This window comes from Clupea harengus, chromosome 8, assembly GCF_900700415.2.
Source record: "Clupea harengus chromosome 8, Ch_v2.0.2, whole genome shotgun sequence".
NCBI lineage: Eukaryota > Metazoa > Chordata > Actinopteri > Clupeiformes > Clupeidae > Clupea > Clupea harengus.
In genome coordinates this window covers 14,679,787-14,688,536 of record NC_045159.1, presented here as the reverse complement: position 1 = coordinate 14,688,536, position 8,750 = coordinate 14,679,787, and positions in this window count along the sequence as shown.

Genomic DNA, 8,750 nt, shown 5'->3' with positions numbered 1-8,750 from the left:
TCAGTCTTTCCTGCGGTGGAAAGACGCCGTATGTCTCCGCCAAGAGCGGCCCTGAAAGAAGTCTTACGGGGCGGTTCCTGCAGTGGACGCAAGCACAAAGGTGTAGGCCACCCTAAACGGCCTGCTAGTTCCTGTAGTGGAAAGGCACCTTATGGCATAGGGCCCTTTGCCCTCTGTGACCGCAACTCTCAATCCTCCCCATGTCTCAGTCTTCTCCTCCTCCCCTCCCCCTCCTCCTCCTCCTCCTCCTCCTCCTCCTCCTCCTCCTCCCTCTCTCCCTCTCATCCCTCTCTCCCACTTCATTTCTCATGTTGTCCTTGCTGTACCTCGAGGTATTCACAAACACACACACACACACACACACACACACACACACACACACACACACACACACACACACACACACACACACACACACACACACACACACACACACACACACACACACACACTCAAACACCCACACCCATGTACTTTCCCACTCAAGTTCTGCATCCCCTTGGCTTCCCGGAGGTTAATCTCACACCAGAAATCACATGATAACAAGACAGAATCTGAGGAACCTGAGGTGCTTCAGGGAGGGTGAGTCATAAACCGAACATAATGACAGGAGCCTGGACAGGAGAGATAGAGTGTGAGAGAGAGAGAGAGAGAGAGAGAAAGATAGAGTGTGAGAGAGAGAGAGAGAGAGAGAGAGAGAGAGTGTGAAGAGAGAGACAGAGAGCTCCCCAAAAGGCTTCAGCAGACCTCTGGAAATGTACACGGTAAAGACTGCAGCATGGTTTCAAATATTTGACTATATATCTAAGTTAATATTTCACTGAGCCAAACATATTTTTGAACAGTCTTTAAATACAATACAAAAGAGAGAGAACTGACTGTTCTCTACATTCATCTGAAACAGAATTTCAGATGATAGCCGTGCTTCCACATTCACTCAGTTCTTCCTAGTTGACTTTTAATCTTATTTGAAATTAGTGCTGTGCACTGGACAAAGACATTTGCACACGGGGAAACTGTAGGACTTAAAATATAGAAAGGGTCTTGGTACATCCTTCTGCATACCGCAAGGCACATGCGGTATGCAGAACATTAAGGAAACTGCTCGTTATGATGGCTTTGCTTGTTTACACTGAACCAAACCAAGCCGGCATAATGCTGCACCTCTGTCTGTTTCTAGACACGGAGCTCCAGCTCAGAAACGTATACAAAAAAAAAAATCCCGACTTCAGTGAGGCACATCATTTGATCATTAGCAATGTGGTGATGAATGTGTCTAACAGAGCCTTGACTGTATCAAAGGTCCAAAAACGTTTTCAAATGTGTGAAAAGATGCATGAAAAGGCAGTGTCAAATGAACTACAACAAAGACAGAGCTGGGAAATATCAAATTGGACGTTCCGAGTTCTGAGTTGTCTCGAATGCACCATAACCTACGCATTGGAAATAAAGCCTACCTGTTACTTTCAAAACATTGGGTGAACTTAGTGCTAGTAAGCATTTATAGCACGGATTCAAGCAAAGTTGTCTTATTCTGCGTCCGTACACTACAGAATGGCGAGGCAGAACAGGGAACCGGGAACCGAAACTGGGGCTTTTGACTGGCCGTAATGCTGCCATCACGCTCAACAGCATTGCTACTGCTGTCCAGTTGTTGCCTTCATTTATCTTGAGCACAGCGTGTAGGTGGGAGTTGATAAGAGCTGACACTGATGGCCTCAGCAGCTCTGTTTGACCAATCCTCTGCCCAGTGACTGGGCCCTTCAGTAACTCCTCTGATCAAATCAAAACATGTTTGTTTATTCTGGTGGAGGCCGTTAGGACAGGGTCTCGTGACTGTGCCGTTAAAACCCAGTGAAAACCTGGTAATCTAGTTTAAATGTGCATAAGGTTGATTGTTGTCAAATAGTCAAGGCTTAATTAAATACAACTACTCTTGCTAATCAGACTTCAGACAAGACCACTGATTTTTGAAGAATCTAAATTCTTGGGCCTTCAATGAACTTAGGTAGCAACTGAAATGAGTTACCTGAATTCAGACACTGTACAATCGGTACAAATATGACATATCATGTTTGTTGTTTGTTGCTATGCATCATTAAAGTTACATCTTCCATCTCTATGGGATTATCTACCTGTGTATAATTTGAGCTACTGATCTGCCGAGTGCTAATACAAATCAATTTGTTACACATGTGAGTACTAGCACAATCATCCCAACACATTTCAGTGCTTATGTACAGTACGGTGCAAGTATTCCAGTGAGACATTTACATGCCATTAAAGAAAGAAAGTACCAAAGTAATAGACCATATTGGAGACAGGAAAACTAAAGGCCATCAGCTCAGAACTGGCAGAGACAAATTTTGGATTACATTTAGAGAATCACTAAACCCACTATAGAACTGTGGCAAGTTCTCCAAAATGCTTGAAGCAACCTACCAGCCAAGTACCTTAAAAAACTGTGGTGAACCTATAGTGAACTGATTATGTTTTGAAAGTAAAGGGAGTCCGCACCAAATGTGTATTTTTTTTTATTTGTTTGGGTTAATTGCATTTTTATGTTTTTAATTTAGAAGTAAAAAAATATTCATGTCATCATTTTGGAAAGCATTCTCACACTACAGCATTAAAGTGCAAATACAATTTACACCGTACTGTATATCACTAACAGTGTGATGCATTAGTTACTCTTAATGACTTTTTGCTGCCAACCTCGACAACCTCAGCGACTTTCATGGGGAGACTTCATCAGCTGCATATGTTCCATTTGACAGCTCGTTTGAATTAAAGTTTGTAAAGGTGGCATAGCCTTTACTGTCACCTCTGTCTAAACCATCTGCTGCTCATAGATCAAAATATACCCACTCCTATTCCAACCGCTTTTCAAATGCAAAAGTCGCTGGAGAGAAGAAAAATGTGTCCCCTCTCTCACCATGTGTCTCCAGGATGTTTTCCAAGCTAATTGGGCAGGAGATCATGAGATGTTCAGTTAGACGTTGGCATACCTAACCAGAGTTAGAAATCAGGGCACAGTTCAAAGAAAGTCAAACATCCTGCCTCTCTATGTGTGTGTGGTGCACCTAGCAATTATTTGAGAAATCCCAGTCAAACCTGAATCGGTTGGAATGAGGGGCGACTGTAACACCCAAGGTTTCGGTGGCAGTGAGGGGGTGCAAGACAGTGATAATTACTAAACCAGAGAGACAGACAGTAATGGAGAGAGACACAACAAAGCAACACTCAACACACATGGTAAAGTCATAAATCATTGTGAAGCACAGTTTTCTCTGAGAAACAAAGGGAGGGAGGGAGGGAAAGAGAGAAGCAGACAGAATGAAAGAATGACAGACTGGCCGTTCATAGCCTCCAGATTCAGAACCACGGCAACGTTAAGTAATTGTTAAGGGGGTGTGCTCGAGTATGCGTGTGTGTGTGTGTGTGTGGGTGTGTATGGGTGTGTGTGTGTGTCTGTCTCAGAAAGAGTATGTTGGGAGTAAATAACACAGGAACAGGCCAGTCAGACAGAGATAATGAAGTCTTTATCAGTAGAATGTCGTGTCCATGTCTGACCAGTGATCCTACATGCTCTTTCAATGACAGGCCCAGCCCCCTGTCACTCAGAATGATTGATTGCTGCACAGGCACTCCCAGAGCTTTGATAGGGAGGGAAAGAAGGCAAGAGGAGGTGGGGGAGGTCGTTCCAGTCTGTAGGCCCCGAGACATCTGTCCCACTATCACACACATACGCACACCCACACACACACCCATACACACACACACCCACACACACACACCCACACACACACACCCTCACACACACACCCACACCCACACCCACACCCACACCCACACCCACACCCACACACACACACACACACACACACACACACACACACACACACACACACACACACACCTACTCAAACTTCACAAATCAGTGAGCATGACCAAAACGCTCTATTAACTGGACTTTGATTTTTCACTAGTAACTAACCTCAGTTTATTAGCTGCAGTGGGTTAGCTCTTTCTCAGTTTGAAGTAAAGCCTCGCATATAGGGTTGGAAAGGACACCATCTACTATCTATTACTTGGATTTGTCTTCCACCGGGATGATTCGCTTTTCATTTTGAGTGTTGTGATCTGTAATTATTTAGAGGTTTTACGATAATCCTATTGTATTTACTTTGTTTGTTGGATTAGCAGTTTTGGTTCAGAGATTATTTATTTTGAGAAATCTTATTTCTGAGCTAAGCTACTGTGATATAATTGTTGTTGTTTTTACTAAGAAACACATTGGAGTGAAAGTTCATGAGGGAACTGTGACACTCCTCTTTCTTGTTCCCATACTCCCTACAGCAAAGAACAAGCAGTGATCCAATTAAACTTTCTGTGTGCGCGTGCGTGTGTGTGCGTGTGTGTGTGTGTCAGAGTGTGTGTGTTTGTGTGTGTGTGTGTACTGTAACTGCTTGCAGACCTTAAGATGGCTAAATTCAGACACGGGTTGATGAACAGACTAATGAACAATGATATAAACACACACACACACACACACACACACACACACACACACACACACACACACACACACACACACACACACACACACACACACACACACACACACACACACTAAAGATGCTCCATAACTCCTGTGCTCTGAGCCAGTGCTCCTCTCCTGCATCTACGCTTGAGGGAGTGACGCTTCCCTGAGCAGCGCAGTCCTCCGCTTTCCCTCGCCCCGCTTCTCTTGGCAGCGCTGCAAAAAGGGTCACACATTAATACAGAGTCCATGCCTTTCTTTTGGTACACAGATGTGAAAAAAATCTCATCTCAAAAATCTCACAATCTATTTGTGTTGGGAGCGTCCCTGTGTATATTTGTGAAGGCCAGTGGACTGCAAAAAAATGACTGTATGAAGGCTTTGTGTGATTTCAAGAATGAAGTGGGTGAGAGGCACGTGGAACAGAGACACAAAGAGAGAGGAAGAGAGGTATCATTGGAGAGAAGGGCCTGTGTGTGTGTGTGTGTGTGTGTGTGTGTGTGTGTGTGTGTGTGTGTGTGTGTGTGTGTGTGTGTGTGTGTGTGTGTGACTCTGTGTGTGTGTGTGATATTGCGTGGTGAGTGAGGTATGTCAGTGCGTTCTTGCAGGCTAGGGGTCTATGGTGTTGTCGTCTGGTTGGGCCTTGGCGTTTGGACTGTCTGAGGGCACAGGCTCATGTTACTGAAGAGGTCAGCTTTGAGTGACAGCTGCTGAAAAAGCAGGACAGTCACGGAGGTCCAGTTACAAACACCTGCCCGCACACACACACACACACACACACACACACACACACACACACACACACACACACACACACACACATACTCCTTTGAGAGACTTCCAGCTAAGATTTTTTTCTAGCCTTCTTCTGGAGACTAATGGATGTGTGTTGTTTGTGAGTGAATGTGTGTGTGTGTGTGTGTGTGTGTGTGTGTGTGTGTGTGTGTGTGTGTGTGTGTGTGTCTTTGGATAGAGGTGGTCATTCCAACGAGGAGCATTAACTGTAATGAGATCCTGAGCAATTCCGCCATTAGTTTACTGTAAATAAATTCACACATACAGTTCCTCGTGACATGTTTTAGTGTTCAGAAATGAATGATCCAACACTTTTCTGTATGTTATGTTTTTATTGAAAAAAAACAATGGATATCATTTTTGCACTAAAGAAACATTATTTAAAATAGAAGGGCACTCTGAGACTGCAGGCCTCCGCCAAAGCCGAATGCCCTATCTCACAATGTTACATAAAAGCGAAACTGAATTCATGGATCCGCCCCGTGATTTGTATCCGCTCAAAAAATGTAGTGGGTTCTTCGTTGGCCCATACCCCACACTTCCACCAAGTTTCATGGAAATCGGCCCGGCAGTGTTTCCGTAATGCTGCTGACACACAGACAAACAACCCACATCGAAAACATAATAAACGGTAATAAACAGGTCAAATACAGTTGTGTACTGAATCCCTATTCCGTAATATTGGTACAAATGTGTTAATGTGTGTAGGTTAACACACACACAAACACACAAATAAACACAGACTTGCACGCGAGCCTATGTGCGCACACACACATACAAACATGTACACAAACAGGTCCTTCAATCAAATATTTGTAATTCCTTTGTCTCTCTTGGGAGTACACACTTCAACTGCCTTTGATTGTATCTGAGAGCCAGTCTATCTCTCTGTCTGTCTGTTATATCCTCATGTAAATAGTGTGTTTGGTTTAGGAATTATGCACCTCTGAATGTATATTTTAATCGATGTTCAAAATCACACGTGTGAATAGCTAATGTTTAATCTCCCTCTTAGATTAGCACACTGTAAGGTGTCCCATGCTGCTGTGCTAAGGAGTCCCGTGATATTGTTTGTGCCAGGTACATGTTTTGTGTTTTATTGTATATATTTCAATTAGATATATTACTTTGTAATTAAACTTGAATTAACGATGTATCAGAGTTCGGGGATATAGAGTCACGATTAGCACACTGTAAGGTGTCCCATGCTGCTGTGCTAAGGAGTCCCGTGATATTGTTTGTGCCAGGTGAATAAACTGGAGAACTTCACCCACGTCTCCCGGCTTTCTCTATGAAAAAACTACACAACGCAGACAAATTCAGAGGGGTTACATTGTATCTGAGAGCCAGTCTATCTCTCTGTCTGTCTGTCTGTCTGTCTGTCTGTCTGTCTGTCTGTCTGTCTGTCTATTTGCATTTCTATTTGCTCTTTGCTTGTGTATGGGTGTGCATGTCTGTGCCTGTGTTTGTGAAAGCAACAGCTCTTGAGAGAAAGAAAGGGAAAGCAGAGAGCCAGACAGACCAAAGAATGTTTCCCCGTGTTCTGTGTATTACTGCATTCTTCCCTTAAACTTAAAAAAAAAAAAAATCCCCCAAAAAGAAAAACATGATTTTGAATAAACCATGACAATCATGTTGTCTCAATGTCTTGATTTTTTTGGGGGGGGAAATGAGACTGTTATTAATTCAAGACAGTCTCCCACTCTCCCATTAGCTGTCTGTATGTTCTAAGGGGTTTCATGTAACAGTCACAGTGGGAGCAGTGCTGTTTTCACTGGGATGTTTTAGCTGTCAGGGAACTAAAACAGAACGGAATAACAGAGCAGAGGAGAGAAGAGGAGAGAGAAAGAGAGTCGTCTAAGTACAGAAACAACTTAACCCCCCGTAGGGCCTTCACAATTCTCTCTCTCTCTCTCTCTCTCTCTCTACTCAAGATCCCTCTCTCACATTTCTCTTCGTCTTCATTTCTTGTTATGTATATTATTATTTTTCCTCCTCTCCATTCTGTCTCCTCCATTCTGGAAATGTTCTTTTGAACAAGTGAAGACAGAGAGGAAATACAGTCATGATTACATTTACATGTATTTATTTGGCAGATGCTTTTATCGGAAGAGATTTACACGTTTGGTATATCACACGTGGAGAAGGCCAATTAAGGAGAGAACTTCAGTGGCGGAGAAAGTGCTGAAAGAAAAGGCCACACTTCATTTTCACTGCGTACTCAAGAGGCCAGATAGATGTGCGAGACTTGAAGGGAAGTGTGTTACCCAAAGACAAGAGTGAGGTGGTGGGAATTGAAGCTAGAAGAGCTCGAAGCAAAGTAATTTTTTTAAAAGGATAAAGGCAAGTCAGGTGGGTAGGCCGATCATGGAAGTTTGGGGCCTTTGGGGAGGAATTTAACCAAACGTGTGGCGATGAGAACCTGCTTGGGGACCGGTAGAAGAACAGTCTCACCACACATGATTAAAAGATTACAAGAAATTCCATGAAAATACATTTCTCTGTGTGCATGTCTGTCTGTGCTGTTGGTTCGTGTGTGTGTGTCTGTATGTGTCTGAATGTGTGAACTGTGTGCAAATTTCCATGCGTGAAAGTTAAGTAAACAACAAGGTATTTTCAGGTGACCTGGTCCTGTGAGAACGTGTTGTCATGGCAATCAGTATTTGAGCTATAAAGGAAAACAAGAAGCAAGCTGTTCTACTGTAGGAATGCAAATCACAGGATCTGAAACCAACCCACATACAGAAATGACACTCATGATGACCCAACAGGCTGGCATTGATAACCTCAACTCAACACACACACACACACACACACACACACACACACACACACACACGCATTCCCTCAAACACATGCATACACACAAACACAAGCAAACCCACAGATGTGCACGCAGGTGCTGCCCTTCCTTAAGTGGAAGCCAGCATGATCAAATGATCCCAGATGGAAAACTCAGATAACCGAATGTCACATGCATTTGTGAATATAGCAATCATCTCTCTCTTTAACTCTCTGTCCACATCCATTTTTCTTATTTTTTCTTAATAGGTGCCATTCATTGCAAGTGTTACATTTCTTGCTTTTAGCAGCTGTGACTAAAAACATCAAATGTCTTTTGATCAGATGGATTCAATCACAGCATATGTGGACTTTAGCCAGAGTCACAGTGAAGCATATCAACGGAAACATGGATTAATGTACCGTGCAAGTATTACACAAGATTTTGGTATGTGCAGAGAGCCTTCTGCTCGACAGTAACAGTGTGAGAAACATAAGAACCCAGAATCAGCACTGGTATGTCAGCCTCTCCCCTGGAGAAAAAAAAAAGAAATTCTATTCATTGTGTGGCAAGTCTTACTGACTCTTTCACTTAAGCATGGGAGATATGTTTAAAACATAGATGTGCTGA